Here is a 17,048-nt window from a genome sequence, read left to right as displayed (position 1 = left end):
AATTAAAGACCAAAGCAATTTATATGTTTATTGTTTGGGCTAAATCATATGAGATTGCTTCTACAAAAAGCCCTCTAAGCCTCAGAGAAAAGGAAGAAAGGGTGATTAAAGCCTAATCTTTCTCTGACAAAAAAAAGAGCCTAATCTTTCCAATGTTATTTAAAGTGCTATCTTTCTAAGTTTCTATGTTACCCGAATCTCTTACTCTGACAAAAACAAGGCTGTATCGTTTAATGTCCAAAAAAAAAAAGCCTATATGTTTCCTAGCATATATTTCTAATTAATAAAATCTATTACAAAAAGAAATAGTTTCTATTAAGGCTGTTTGGAGTGCGGTTTGGATCGATTTTCAAAAACTCATTTTATGCAAACATTAATTTTATTTGCAATGCGATTTGGATTGGATTTGTAATTTTGTAAATTAAAAAAAAATTAAATATACATAAAAATCTTAACATCAAATTTTAAATAATTAACAATGACATAACAAATCTCAACAATATCTTAAAAGACAAAAAAGTAACATAACAATAGAAATAAAATTATAGAATAAATAGTCATTTCTGATCATGAAATATTGAGACGGTGACAAAATTAACCATTAAAAATTAAAATTAAAATTACACACATACAAGATTAGTTTTATCCGACAAAAATGACTAATAATTTAATGAGTAAAATATTGTTTTTGTCTCTAACATTTGGGGTAAGTCCTATTTATATCCTTAACGTTTAAATCGTCCTATTTGTATCCCTAACGTTTATAAAAGTGATTCAACATTATCCTGCCGTTAATTACACATCATGAGCTTTAGTTGGAGTTTTAAAAATCTCTTCTTAAAGTTAGAATACAAATATCTGGGTCAGAACCGATTGATCCACTCCAGATAATAACTCATTAAAAGTTGAAACTAATCCCTACAACATTTACATAATTCACTTTTTTAAGGGATATAATTGAACTTGAACACAAATTTTGGGTACAATATTAAAATTGAACACATCCAAGTGAGACCTAATTAAAAATAAATACATCCAAATGTGAATAATTAAAAAATGTAATCCTATTTATTAGTATAATTGATGGTAGGATAACATTGAATCACTTTTATAAACGTTAGGGAGACAAATAGGACGATTTAAACGTTAGGGATACAAATATGATTTACTCCAAACGTTGGGAACAAAAACGATACTTTACTCTAATTTAATTTTTGTTTAGAATTTCGTAAATACCCCTCTCTTTTCTTCTTTCTTCTTAGTCTCCCTTCCATAGCCACCACACACTCTCTTCACTCAATCACTCTTCACTCACTGCATGTCTCTTTGCTCTGCACTCACCCCTTCATTTCTTATCTCTCTCTCTCTCTCTCTCTCTCATATTTTGGATACTACTTTCTCAACATGGTGGACTCAACTAGAAAAATGCTTATTTACTCTAGTTTCAAGATTTATGATCCTCTCTCTTTGATTCTCAACCACTCATATCTGATCACCTTAACTTGTGTGCTCTGATATAGGGATCGGACTCCGATGACGCAAGCCCCAGCTCCGTCGCAGCCGTAGGTAAAAGTCCAACAACCGAGCATAAGAAGACGTGCACAGACTGTGGTACCTCCAACAACACTTCTCTCTGAAGAGGTGGCCCTACTGTGCCCCAAAATTTTTTAAATCAATTTTTCTAACCATGAATAATTAAGACACCGACAATACTGACTATGAAAAATTAAAATTAAAGTTATACCCATACATGATTAGTTTTATTCGAAAAAAATAACCAATGATTTAATTTTTGTTTATAATTCCGTAAATATCCTTCTCCTTTCTTCTTCCTTTCTTATTTCTCTTCTATAGTCACCACTAGCAAAGCTACAAAATCTACCATCTCACCAAATTTACACCTTTACCTCCAAAGAGAGAAGTTGGATGAATTCTCCTTAATAAAATTTTCGAATACAATTATTTTTTTCAGAGAAAAAAAACAAAATATTAATAAAAAAGAATTGATTCAAAAATTTTTTTGGGCACAACGGGCCACCTCTCCAGATAGGAGTCTTGGAAGTATTGCAATCCATGCACGTATTCTTCTGTTCGGTTGTTGGACATTTACTTGCGACGGCGGCAGCAGGGTTAGGGCTTGTATCGTCGGAATCCAATCCCTGCATCAGAGCACAAATTAAAGTGATCAATTATGAGTAGTTGAGAATCAAAGAGAAAAGAACATGTATCGTAAAGTTAGAGTAAATTTTAACTTTTCAGTTGAATCTACCATGTTGAGAAAGTAGTATCTAAGATTTGAGAGCAAATGAAATGAGAGATAGAGATAAAGAGAGAGGATATAAGTGGAATGAGAAATGAAGGGGTGAGTGTAGAACAAAGAGACATGTAATGAGTGAAGAATGAAGAAAGTATGTGGTGTGAAAATTGAGAAGAAAAATTGAAACGGAATGGTAGATTTTGTAACTCTGCTGGTGGTGCCGTGGTGGCTATGGAAGGGAGAAAAGGAAGGAAGAAGAAAAGAGATGGGTATTTACGGAATCCTAAATAAAAATTAAATTATTGGTCATTTTTATCGAATAAAACTAATTTTGTATTGGTATAACTTTAGTTTTAATTTTTCATGGTTAACTTTTTCAGCATCTTAATCTTTCATAGTCAGAAATTGCTATTTACTCTTTTTTTTTTCCTCTGAAAAAAATAATCGTATTCGAATATTTCATTAAGGAGAATTCATCCAACTTCTCTCTTTGGAGGTAGAGGAGTAGATTTGATGAGATGGTAAATTTTATATCTCCGTTAGTAATAACTATGGAAGAGAGATAAAAAAAGGAAAAAGAAAAGAGAGAGGTATTTACAGAATTATAAATAAAAATTAAATTATTAGTTATTTTTGTTGAATAAAACTAATCTTATTTGGGTATACTTTCGTTTTAATTTTTTATTGTCAGTTTTGTCAACGTCTCAATCTTTTATGGTTAAAAATAATTATTTATTCTAAAATTATAAGTTAATTAAAATAAATAAATAAATAAATCTTATTTTTAATATAAAATATTTATTAAATAATAATATATAGATAATATAAAAATATTTAACGAATAAATTAAACATATTACAAATAAAATTATAAATATAATAATAATATTATAGTACATTATGCGATTTAAAATTGATTGAATTAGTTTTGGGAAGTAAATTTGAAATTCAATCTGATCTGATTTGTAAAAACTAAAATCTAACCAAATTTAAAAATTTTTAACAAAAAAGTAGTCATATTTAAACCATTAAAAATAGAGTGTTAAGAGAACACTAAAATAAAATTAAAAAACATAGGAAAATATACGTAACCCTCTTTTATCAAATAAATAATCGACGACACTCCATTTCATTTCATTGGTTGAATAAAGATTATTATAATAGGCGTGTGGAACTTTGCACTGCTCATAAGTTAAACCTTTTAACTATTCATTGACGCATGTGATATGATTTTATATGTAATGTCTTTTGATCATTTGAATTTATCCATTCATTCAGTATTTAAGATGGGCGTTTGTCAGAGGACTGAGATTAAAATGAGAGATTGAAATTTAATATTATATTTAATAATATTAGAACTAAAATTTTAATTTTTTTAATATTTTTAAAAAATGAGGGATATAAGGAATTAAAATTTTAAAAATAAAGATTAAAATTTTAATAATATTTTTTTAAAAAAATATTTTTAATTTAATTTTTCAAACTTTAAATTTATTTTTTAATTTTTATATTTATTTTAAATTAAACATAATATTAAATCATAACTCAATTCAGTATATTTTATATCAAATATAATACTAAAATTTAATTTAATCTCAGTTTCTTAATTATTGTCTCACAGTCTTAGTCTCTCAATTTTTGTCTTTCTTCCAAACATACTCTAAAAGAATAAAGATGTCGCGATATAACAATCTCATAAATTTAACTTTATTCATTATCATATATCTAAATAATACCCTAATTATTAATACAGACATAAATAATTATATTTTTAATACGTCTTTTTATAAGAGTATTTTTAAATTTGCATGAATTTTCTCTCTTTTTATTTACCTTACTAGGGTATGGTCTGCACTTGGCGAGAGTTGTCTCATAAATCTATTTTATCTTTTAAAATTCTTTGATCAATACGCAATGGTACTCATATATAAATATTTTGTATGTTTTAGATAATTTTGTATCATTAATTTATAGGATTAATTTTATATATAAATGTATTATTTAATCAGATTTATATATAATTCTCAATTATACAAATAGTTAGTGACCGAATTCACTTGTTAAATTAGATTATAGATACAAAATATAATAGCATGTTAAAATGTATTAGTTATGTGAGCAAGTTCATGTTAAATTTTTTAATTTTGTTATTGTAAAAATGTGTAAAGATTGAAGTTTGCTTATGAATAACTATTATATGCATCCAAATCTTTATGGTTTTCTAAAAAGGTATTACCTAAATAGTGCATCATGCCTCACATTTTAAAACATGTATTTGTTAAAAAAAAATTAAACTCTATAAGGATCAAATTCTAGATTTAAATCACAAAAACTAAAATAACATATTATGAATTTTTTTTATAAACTAAAACTGATAGAAACAAGCATACAAAGAATTAGATATCTACTTTCAGAGAATATGTAGAAAGTAGGATCTAAAAATCTGTACTTTTTCGCAGAAAATTAGTAATTGATATTGATATTGTATGTTAGTTTTATAGGGTTTAATTCTCAAAAAAAAAAAAAAAAAAAAAGCCTAAATTAGCATGCGTGATGTTAAAAAGATATGATCGAGTTTTGTGGGATATGCATATAATCATAGATACCAACAAAATTAATTAGGGTCAAAATATTTATGCACTAATGCCATGTGTCCAAATGCAGTTGACTAGCAAGACCAATGACTTAACAAATGCATAATCAAGCAAGCTTAAAAATCTTTATGAACCATTTATGTTAGATATTGTTTTAATTTCTTCCAAAAATAGAAAGCTTATTTATTTATTTGCACTCTGTTGAGCCTTGGTTATGCTTTGTGCTTTGTGGTTTAATTTGTGTCTCAAGTTTAATGTGCAATTGCAATATTCTCTATGATTTTTTAGTAAGTTGTAATAACTAATTCCATGATTGGTTATCAAGCCCCATGCATTTATGTATTAAAAAACATTGCATGATTTTAGTTCATGGAAGGTAGACTAAAATCTAAGGATTTGGATCGTCTAAATTTTGAATTTTACTTTAGAGAGTAAAGTGTGATCTTCTACCCTTGAATAGTTTCTCTTTCATATTTATTTTTGGTCCCACCTATGAAATCAATGGTGAGAGATCACACTTTTCTCTCTAAAGTAAAATTTAAAGCATGCAAGAAAATCTTATGTTGGGAATGTAAATAAAAAAGTAAGTACCAATTTGAGTGCAAATGAAGTTTGGAAATACCATTATTGTTATTTAAATTGGTGACTCTTCTCCCACATAAGTGGAATTGGAGAGATGAGTACTATTCCAAACATTTTCATGATCTTTATAGGAGAAGCTAATCATCAAATACAAACTTGAATTATGAAAATTCATAAGAATGTTACTACATTACTAAATCACTTTCAGAGTTCATAAGAAGTTTAAATATTTAACCCGTTTTGATAAAAGGTTAACAATCAATAAAAACTTATTACGGTAGGGAATTTTAATATTATTATATCCCACTTATTAGACAATATTAATTAGATTTTATTTAACGAAAAAACATGATGTGCTGTTTGAAAACTATATTGTTATTAATTGGAATATATTTTTTAAATAATTTAAATTTTTATATATGCTTTTTTTTTCTCTTTTTTATCGTAGAAGTTCTAATATTATGTTAAAAACACTTCTTGTAAATATGGTTATATTTTTAATATGCTTTATAGGGATATCAAACAAGTAATTTGACCTATTTAACTTCGATTTGTTGTCTAAGTCTACGAAATTATACGGCCACGCTTTATTTATTCACGGATAATGATTTTTTAGTTTGGATCGTTTTTAGTTTATCGATAGGTTAAATGGATTTTTCTGTTTAGTTCTTTTTTTTACAAAAAAATTATTTTGAGAAAAAAACTTTTGGGTCAAAATCTTAAATATGGAAACTTTTTTTAGTTGTTGAGTTGGATTTTCGAGTCGAATTAAAAAAAATATTGACAAAACTAAAATGCTATTGTTTTTAGAGAAAAGCAAAAAAATTTAAACAAATTATCAATTTAACTCGTTATTTTTTTGTTAATTATCGGGCTCAGTCCGTTTAGTCCGAAAATTAAATTGATATAATTTTAAAAGCAAAAATTTGCCTATTTAAATGGGTGAACGAGTTGAACGATAAATTTAATCCATTTTGATGATATTATTCTAAAACTTTTTTTTTGGACTTTTTCATAAGTCTTCTTTCTCTTTTTTATCATAACAATTTTAATACTATAATAAAAAAATAATTTATATAAATAGTTATATTTTTAACCAACTTAAATAAGATTTTAGTTTTTATAAAATTTTTCTTTTGATTTTGATCCATTAAAATTTTAAAGAAGTGTCTGTTTAAGTTTATGTTGTTAGTTTGTTCTATTTATTAATATTGCTATAGTAAGTCAAATATCGATGGGGTACCTCTTACATGTCACTTAAAAGAATAAATTTATAATATGAACTAAAATGAAAACCTTGAAAATTTTATTAGACTAAGTTAAACAATCAGTATTTCATAGTGACTAAAAGCCTAAAACTTATGTAAACATTAAATCATAAAAATGCTACGATTTGTTAAACCATTAAAAAAAAAAAGAATGATTCGTCACCACCTCACTTTCGACCATGACACTTAATAAAACACACAACAAATCAAATAAGGCGACCCTCATACGGCTAAACGCAACATCGAAATTCCATTTTTACTCCTACATATACCATCATACTATGTGCTTATTTAGATATCATGAAGTTGATTGAAAAAAAAAAAGAATTTTAATAATTTTTTTATTTTTTAACATATTTAATAAATTTTTAATAATAAAAATAAAAAACATCTTTTTAAAAAAATTATAATTTACATATTTTTAAAAAGATTTATTTAAAAAAAAGATATTCTTTACATAATCAATAAACAAAAAATATTTTTATATTATTATACCTAAATATAATTAAAAATATTTAAATATAAATAACTTTATTTTAATTTTCTATAAATTTAAAAAATAATAAAAAAATCCTTTCAAAAAACTCTTCCAAACAAATATAGTAATCTTTCACCTTTCGGCTGCTTAATTAACCAATTAAATATTTTGGGTCCAGGTAAACAACAAATTCATGATAATAATATATATTCTACTACAATGTACTAATAACAAAGACAGGTTCTAGAAGAGTGATAGAAAATTCAACCCACTAGGCAAAAGCATGCGCGCAAAAGTTTTTATATATCTAAGTCGTTATAAGTTATAACTTAGGTTTTTTGACCAAGTGAACCAGATTCTAGATCTAGATAATGAAAGATAATAATGTTTACGGCAATCTTGCTACATATCAGAATCACTTTTTTTTGCACTAAAACTAAAGAATTGAATAAGCTATGCGGCCCAACGGAGATTTATTTTAAGTAGTAAATAAATGTTTGAATGGAACTATTCTCACTGTTCATGACAAAAACTTAGCTCAAATTAGTTATGAGCTAATCAGTCAAGAACCCAGAAAAAATGATAGAAAAAAAAAATCAATTGAATTGATTTAGTTTTTTAAGAGTTAACTAATTTAAAATAATAAAGTAAAAAAAATTAAAAAAAAATATATATATATATTCAATTAAACTATTAAATTTTTATATTATCTTTATCAATTCAATTGACAATCTAAAATGGACAAATTATGTGCAAAAATGTAAATGGCTAACAATGGTGTGTGTAGATAGGGCACTACCAAATCTGGGAAAAAAATTGACTGACAAATGACAATTAATTGTTAACAATTTAATTATAGAAATGAAATTGAAATATTTTTAATAAAATTAAAATAAAAAAGGTTGCATAGCATGAAATAAGATGGATTTAGGAGAATTAAGGTGAGAGTAGCCCAGAGACCTCTTTTAGAAAGGGGACACGTGTACAAAGAGACACAAATCAGCATAAACAGCAGGACCCTACTCTACCATGCTATTCCCATGTGCTCCTTTCTCATCTACACACTAATAATTATAGTTTAATCATTTTTTTTTATTAAATTTCATGCATTAAAAAAAGTAGATACTTATCAAGGGAGCTCATACATAAATGAAGCACTTTAGTTGGATAAATGTCATTACTCCATAGTCCATCCTCATCATCTTCATAGAACAAGAATAATATAATCTCCACCCCAAAGATCGCTTATGAGATAATAACATTATTTTCAAATATATTTATAATATATGATTATGAAATTACTCAACTTAAAAATTTAAATTAATAAAAAAATATAACATGAATATTATATTTTTAACGCTCCTCTTCAAATTAAATAAGATCAGAACTTTTTTTTTGTATTTGTTTAATTTTTGTATAAATTTTTTATTATTTATTTTATATTATTTTTTTATTTTTAAAATTACAAAGAGTTAAATTCTACGATATTATATTATAAAATTATTCATTTTAAAAATTTAAATTGATAAAAAAATACAATAAAAATAATTATATCTCTAACATTTACAAAATATATTATAAAAATTTTATTTTAATAATTTGCTAATATAATAAAATATTTTTATACATACATTCAATACGTAATATCACATTAATAAAAATAACTATTTTTTAATTATTTACGTAAATAAATTCAAAAAAAATAGATGTAATTAAATAAAAATAATATAGTATATTTTATATTATTATCAATGTATTAAAATTAAAATTATATATTAAAATCATGCATACGCATGTGTTTATTATGTAATTTTAAAATAACATTGAGAAGGCATCTTCAATCATAATCCGAAAATCCAAAACGCAATTCACGTGGCATTTCTTTAATATATGAAACAATGCATGATCAACAAACAACATGGTGTAGGATTTGAACAACGAACAAACTGATTAAACTGAATTATTCCTTCATTCTCATATCTTCTGGTTGTGAATGAGACATGCATACATTGCAGAGCATACAATACCAATTAAGAAGCCGTGATAAAAATTTGAGCATAGAATGTGAACATGAAATAAATGTTAAATTAGAATTATTCTGATGATATTATTGTGACATGTGAAATTTCACATCAACTAAGTTTAAATAAAATTATATATATATATATATATATATATATATATATATATATATATGTATTTGATTCGTTTAATTTTGAGATTTTTTTTTTATTAATCAAGTAATGTCAACGTCTCCAATGTTGGATACATACTTGAATCGAACAATATATTAAATCAATCAAATGAGAGGATAACTCTGAATAAATTTATTTTCGTATGTTTTTGGACCGGCATGAATAATGCATGCAATAGTTTTTTTTAGAGTGAATTATTAATTTAGTCTTTGTCTATTTTTTATAATGACAATTCAATCTCTCAAAATAAATAGATCATTTTTATCTTAAGAAATTGTATTATCATTTTAAAAAATGACAACAATCGAATTAATAGTTTACTCTATTTAAAGTCTTGGGTGAAATTTTTATATAATTGGCCCATGGGGCTTCTTTTCAAAATTCAAATAAGAGTAGTGGTTACGGGCGTCCGTTGGCTGGTTTCGCATTGAGTAGGATGAAAAAGATTTTCCGAACCCATTCATTTGTTTAATTAAGAGTTATGCTACATATTTAAATATTTTTTTATTCAAGTATTATTTAAATAGGTCTAACATTAATAAAAATTACTCTTATTAAAAAAATGTTATTTTTTTATCTTCTCTCGTGTTCTTTTAAATACACATATATATCATCTTCTTCTTCTTTTAAATTCACGTATTTTTCTTCTTCTTTTGTTATCATCATCACCAACAATACCAACATTTTGCTAATGAATTATTTTTTTAATTGAATTGAATAGAATACAATTGTTAAATTGAATTGAATTGAATTGAATTGAATAGACGTAGGTGTTGTGAATTTGAATTGAATTGAATTGATAATCTCTAAATGATAGACAGAAGTGTTTTAAATTTGATTTTATATAATGGATTATGTTTCGTTCATTCAATACTATACAATTGTTTCACCATGAGTACGTATTCGGTTCATTATGCAGAAAGCTGTTTGAATTTGATTTTATATGATGGATTATGTTTTGTTCATTCAATACTATATAATTGTTTCACCATGAGTACTTGTTTCGGTTCATTACGCAAAAAGTTGTTTGAATTTGATTTTATATAATGGATTATGTTTCGTTCATTCAGTACTATACAATTGTTTCACCATGAGTACGTGTTTCGGTTCATTATTCAAAAAGCTGTTCGAATTTGAATTTATATAATGGATAATGTTTTGTTTATTCAGTACTATACAATTGTTTCACCATGACTACGTGTTTCAGTTCATTATGCAGAAAGTTGTTCGAATTTATATAATGGATAATGTTCCATTCATTCAGTACTATACAATTATTTCACCATGAGTACGTGTTTCGATTCATTATCCAGAAAGTTGTTCGAATTTGAATTTATATAATGGATAATATTTCATTCATTTAGTATTATACAATTATTTCACTATAATAACATGTTCGGTTCATTTCTGTTCTGCACAATTCAAAACTCTTCCTCCTCCTTCTACTGCTTCTTCACCAGGGAGAGAAGGAGAAAAAGACAAAAAAATATAGTAGCAACAATAACAAAAGAATGACGATAAAGAGAAAACACATGAAGAAGAAGGAACTCGAAAAAGAAAGAGGAGAATGAGGAGGAGGAGGAACGCGAAGAAGAAGGCAAAGAAGAAGACGCTCCATGTGTAAACGAGCGTGAGAAGAAGAAGAAGCGCGGGAGAAGAAGAAGAAGAAGTGCGGGGGGAAAAGAGAAGAAGAAGAAGAGAAGAAGCGTGAGAAAAGAAGAAAACGAAAAAAAAATACGTGATCTAAAATTACTTAAATGAACTTAGATGCCTAAATTACTTGGATGTAGAAAATATCTCTTTAATTAATTAGTGAATTGGATAAGTTGAATTTTACAATTTTGTCTTTTAATTTTAACTAGCTCAGCTTATTTAGTAAGGAGTTAGTTTAGGTGGATCTCACACAAATTTATTGATCTTGCACAAAATTTTCTATATATAGTATACAGAAATTTTTGCATATAGTATAAATTTATTAATATAATATAAATTTTTACTGCAAATATATTTTGTTAATCGAGTGAATTAATTGTAACTTTTAAAAAAATTGTATTATATATATTTTGTTAATTATGTATCAATATTTTAAATAGATAGTCATTAAAAAATTTTTGTATTAAGCACTAAAATTTTTGTATTATACATTAAATTTTTGGTATTATATACCAAAATTTTTGTATTTTGTGTATTTTATTAATTTGGATTAATGTTTTAAACATGTGATTTTTTAAAATTTTTTTATTATATACCAAAATTTTTGTATTGTAAATTAAAATTTTTATATACTAGCTTTTTGAACATATAAAAAAAAAAAGACAACAACGATGATAATTAAAAAAAAAAAACTTATTAAAAAATGTGCAAATCTAAATTGATTGGGGTTTAATTCGTAAAATTATTTGATTACGTAGTTTTATTGTAATAAAAAATTTTATTCAACCGTTATGAAACTATTCCCATAATGGTCTGAACGACAACCAACAAGATTTCATAATAATTATTATTCCCATTACACAGATATGTTTATTTATTTATTATTTTTATCAAGATACGTTTATTGGTTTATATATACACACTATCTAAAATGATCATGGATGCATTAAATTAAAAAATTGAATTTAAAACATGAATGAAGCAGCAATGGGAACATACACTGCAATGAAAAAAGATGGATACAGGGATTGGAAAATGTCGATTTGAAAATAGAAAGGACTGTTAACCCATTTGTTCTTATCGAATCACACATGGATGCTTGATGATGTAGGAATTGCATTTAATGGTGTATATACAAAATTTGAAAGTGGATGATTCCAATGGAAATTAAAGTCAATGCCACGCTCGTGCATATATTTTCCTACATAGTAGATAAGATCCTTTTTTATAATGTACAGCATTTTTTAAATGCGTTCCAAAATTTTAATACAATGGAATCCATGATTACAATTAGCTAGTCCATTACATTATGATAATGACATGTAGACTGAAAATGCTAACACACAGATAAATGTTGCATAATACGCTTTTTGTTCTCAATTACCCAAAGATAATAATGCAAATAATTCAAAAGTTATCTTGTTTATTAATAATTATTGTCATAAAAAATGAGATACTAATTATATCTCTAATATGTCTTTTTATGCAAGAATCTATTTTAAATTTGTTTGAATTTTTTATTTTTTATTTTTTTTGCTTTTTGCTGAATTTTTTTATTTAACAAAAATTGAATTTAAAACTTTTTAATTATAAAAAATTTTGATATTATATAATAAAATTATTTTTTTAAAATTTAAACTAATAAAAACAAACATAAACGATTATATTTTTAACAATTACATTAAAAGATAGTGAGTCGGAGTCATATATAATATTTCACCCAGCTTAATGGAAATAAAAAAAAAACATTTTTTGGTGGCTGAAAATAACACAGAAAAATACCTAAGAGAAAGAGTAACACTCCTCTCTAATAATAATGTCTAAACTATTAAGGGGCAGCAATCACTCCAAGTACAAGTGCTTGTTAAAAGTAGCAGTCTTAACCATTAAATTAGCTGCTCTGTTAGCTGTACGCTGGATGAGTACTATCGTAACTGTCCAATTACGCTGGAACATCTCTTTGATTTTGTCAAGCAGGTCAAAGTCAGTCCTAATCATGCTGGTTGTGTCTCGCGAAACAAGAAAAAACGCATCAAGATTATCAGTTTCACATATGACCTCTTTGCACTCGCAATCCCAAGTCATAACAAGCCCTCTCCAAATAGCATGAAGCTCACAGCAGAGAACACTAGAAAGAGGTATATTGGCAGAACAACCTTTTATCCAAATTCTCATGCTGTCTCTAATAATACACCCAAATCCAGCTAATTACTCATTTTCAAAAACGCTTGCATCGCAGTTCACTTTACAGACATTCATTGGAGGTGGTTCCCAGTTATATTGCAAAGAGGAAGGAATAATATGTTTTTGGGTGGTAATGACATTGGAAAACTCTCGAGCAGCATGTTTAGCCAAGTGAAAAATTTTCTCCTTACTCCATGGATCATCTTGATGGAAGATGTCATTATTCCTATCTCTCCAAATCCACCAAAAGGCTGCTGCAAAGAGGAACTCATTTTTTTTAGGTTAGAACAAATCCAAGACACAAAATCCAAACTAAAATCCACAACGGTCATTCCCAAATTTAAGTTAATCCAAATCTGATGAGCTTTTTGGCAAGTCCTAAAGCAATGGTTAATATCCTCTAGAGCAAGATAACATCTCTGACAAAAATCAGAAGTAGCAAGACCTCTTTGAAACCGGTAGCTAGCTGTGGGAACTCCGTTATTAAGGCAAAGTCAGAGCAGACACTTTATCTTCTCCAGTATTCTCAAGCGCCAAAACCAAAGACAATTTTCATTATCATTCCAGCCAAATTTCTTCTTCAATAGCCACTCATACCCGCTTTAGTCGAGTAGGTGAGAATATTTGAATTTGTCCAAAACTAACCTATTTTGTCTCCTGCCTGCTTGATAGGATCAAATAGCATCAAATCAAGTTTAATTTCTTCCGAAATCATTGTGCAAAGAATATCCACCGCCAATATCCATGGTGCCAGACATCTTCTAGCTTCAAGAGAGAATCAGAAATGTGCACAAAAGGAACCAAAGGAGCTAGCGTTTCAAATAGTCGCCAAGCATGATACCAAAAGGACTGAGACATCCTGCCTATACACCATTCAAAACCATCACAAAACTTTTCTATTGTCTTGTAAATTGCTCGCCAAGTGCTTGAAACATTATTAGAAAAATTGGGCGAAAAGTAAGAACCCCCAGATAAATATTTTGCCAACATAATTCTTACCCAAAGCTTATCTTTATTATGTAGTAATTGCCAAACAAGCTTTCCTAATAAAGCAAAATTCACACATTGAGTATCTCTAATTTCCAAACCTCCATATTTTCTTGGAGTGACAACTTTGCTCCACTTGACCAAGTTTAAGCAACGGTCCCCCACCTTTCCCTTCCACAAGAATTGTCTAAGCAAAGAATCAATCTTTTGACAAACCGAAATAGGAAAAAGAGTCACTTGCATCTAGTAAATAGGAAGAGAAGAAACAATAGATTTAATTAAGCAAAGCTTGCCTGCTCTGTTAAGGATTGGACCTTTCCAACTAGCCAACCTATTCCTGATCTTCTCTAAAGAGTCCAAAAAAACAGACCTAGCAGCTCGAGGATGATTGAGGTTCACCCCAAGTATTTGCCTAGGTCACTAGTAAAAGGAATATGAGAAATATCAGACAACATTTCCTTCCTTCTATTAGAGATTTTTCTAGAACAAATAGCTTTGGATTTTTCAATGTTAACCTTCATATCTGAAGCTTTGCAGAGCAACTCCAAGGTGTGCACGACATTCTGAACTTGATTTTTTGCCACTTTACAAAAAAGGAGGAGGTCATTTGCAAACATCAAGTGAAAAACTCTAGGTGCCCCTCTAGAAACAGCCACACCATCCCAAATACCCTCGTCAACTTGTTTGAAAATGAAGCACGTCAATCTCTCCATGCACAAAACAAATGAATATGGAGAAATTAGATCTCCTTGCCTGAGTCCTCTGCGAGGTTAGAAGCTATCCAATCTATTCCCATTCCAAAGGATGAAAAGATTTGAGGACTGAACACAATTCATTACAAGTCGAATAATTAGAGAAGGAAAGCCAAAATATTCAAGAGTGTGCTCAAGAAAATTCCAATCAACTCTATCATAAGCCATTTCTAAATCAATCTTAAAAGTCATAGCTCATTTTGCTAGACTTTGTCCGCTTAAGAATGTGAAAAACTTCTTGGGCGACAATAATATTATCAGGCGCTCCTCTGCCATAAATAAACCCTTCCTGAGTTCAGCTAACAATATCATTCAAGAAAAGTCGTAATCTATTAACCAGCACTTTAGTCACTAGCTTATAAATGACATTACAAAGACTTATTGGCCGAAAATCTTTCAATCTAGTTGGAGGGTCGTACTTAGGGATAGGGACAATCAAAGTTTTCAACAAAGAATGACTTAATATCTCCCTAAGAATGCTTTCTGAACAATACACCACACCTCATGACCCACTACATTCCAATATTTCTTGAAGAAAAATACTTGAAAACCATCTGGCCCAGGAGCTTTGAACGAGTTCATATTATCCAGAGCTTCTTTAACCTTCAACATTATCACTGATTTAGACAAATTATTACAATCATCTTGGCTAAGAGTTGGCATAGAAATTTTTCCTATGCAATTAACCTCAACAGGCTCAGTAGAGAAAAAAAATATTTTTGAAAAAAATGAACAACCTCTCTTTGCAAAACTTTTGCATCATCAGACCAGGACCCATCACTGACCAGCAACCCACGAACCTTATTAGATTTTCTTCTAATGATGGTTTGCATATGAAAAAAACTAGTATTTCTATCACCATACCGAACCCATTGATCTCTTGACTTCTGGTACTAAAGCAACTCTTCCTGAGCCAACACTAGATTATACTCAGCTCTCAATTCTTTCTCTTTGTGCTTTAAAATCGGATCATCGTCAGCTTTCATTTTCCGTTAGATACAGTTCAAATAAGCCTCCAATTTCCTCTTTTTAATGAAAATATTGCCAAAGACCGTAGAGTTGAATTCCAACGAAGATTCTTGAACCCCCAGCAACTTCTTATGGATGCAAAATCTATACTATCCCAATATTTTTGAACAGTGGCCTTCTAAAAGGTTGGTTTCCTTTCTTGACAGGAACTCCTTGACATCGGATAAGTAGGGGACAATGATCAGAGTGAGAACGGCTAAGAACTTCAACAAATGCTTCTGAAAAAAGAAGGCACCATTCTGTAGTACAGCAAGCTCTATTCAATCTCTTTACAATTTCTTTATTTCCTTGAATTTTATGAAACCAAGTAAACCGTCTTCCAGAGGTTGTCAGATTAAAAAGACCATAAGAATCTAAAGTACTTGCAAAGATACTACTGCGATTCGAATAGAAATTACCACCTTTCACCTCATGAATACTCAAAATATTATTAAAATTTTCTACCACCACCCACAGGTCCTGAATGCACAAGTCAATATCAAACCAATGACTCCATAAATATACTCTATTACCGGCTTAAGGGCTACCATAAACCGCACTGCAAATCCATCTTCTCCCATCACCATCAATTTTCAATGTTATACATTGATTCATAGCACAAAGAATTTTACAAAAAAATTTTAAATTAGCAGAGAAGAACCAAATTCCTCCCTTGTGCCCAAAATCATCTACAATCCCTACAGGATAATAGCCTAATTTCTCCCAAAAATCTTTCATAATTTCAAACCCAATATGAATTTCTACCAAAATAAAAAAAGTTAGTTGATATTTTTGTACCAACTCCTTACAGTGCACCCGAGACATCTTATTTGATGCCCCTTACATTCTAATAAATCATATTTAAATGTTCACAATCCATAAAAATAAATTAAATAATTGAAATATTTAATCATCCTACTTCACGTTGATGGGCTCCTGTCTCCAAGCTTCTTTTCTTGAACTTGCGCCACAAAACCATCATTCTTCTGTTGAGATTGGTTCTCCGGGTTTGTTGTTGCACCGGCTTTATCAAACTCTTTTTGTACTCGAGAATCCATTGACAATGTTTCAATAGGTGAGTTTTGAAGCGA

At 28.2% G+C, this 17,048-nt stretch overlaps 1 long non-coding RNA gene across 1 annotated transcript; it reads right to left on the bottom strand.

Annotated features, from left to right (window-relative positions):
• Positions 1-1,046: 1,046 nt before the first annotated feature.
• LOC140181101 (uncharacterized) lies at positions 1,047-2,837 on the bottom strand. The gene is made up of 2 exons (XR_011875758.1): positions 2,674-2,837; positions 1,047-2,159 (listed from the first exon to the last, which is right to left on the bottom strand). It is a non-coding gene; the product is annotated as an uncharacterized lncRNA (long non-coding RNA).
• Between the last annotated feature and the right edge of the window lie 14,211 nt (positions 2,838-17,048).

This window comes from Arachis hypogaea, chromosome 17 (genome assembly GCF_003086295.3).
Source record: "Arachis hypogaea cultivar Tifrunner chromosome 17, arahy.Tifrunner.gnm2.J5K5, whole genome shotgun sequence".
NCBI classification, from domain to species: domain Eukaryota; kingdom Viridiplantae; phylum Streptophyta; class Magnoliopsida; order Fabales; family Fabaceae; genus Arachis; species Arachis hypogaea.
Note: the sequence above shows the minus strand (reverse complement) of the source record. Positions and strands in the feature narration are given on the sequence as shown.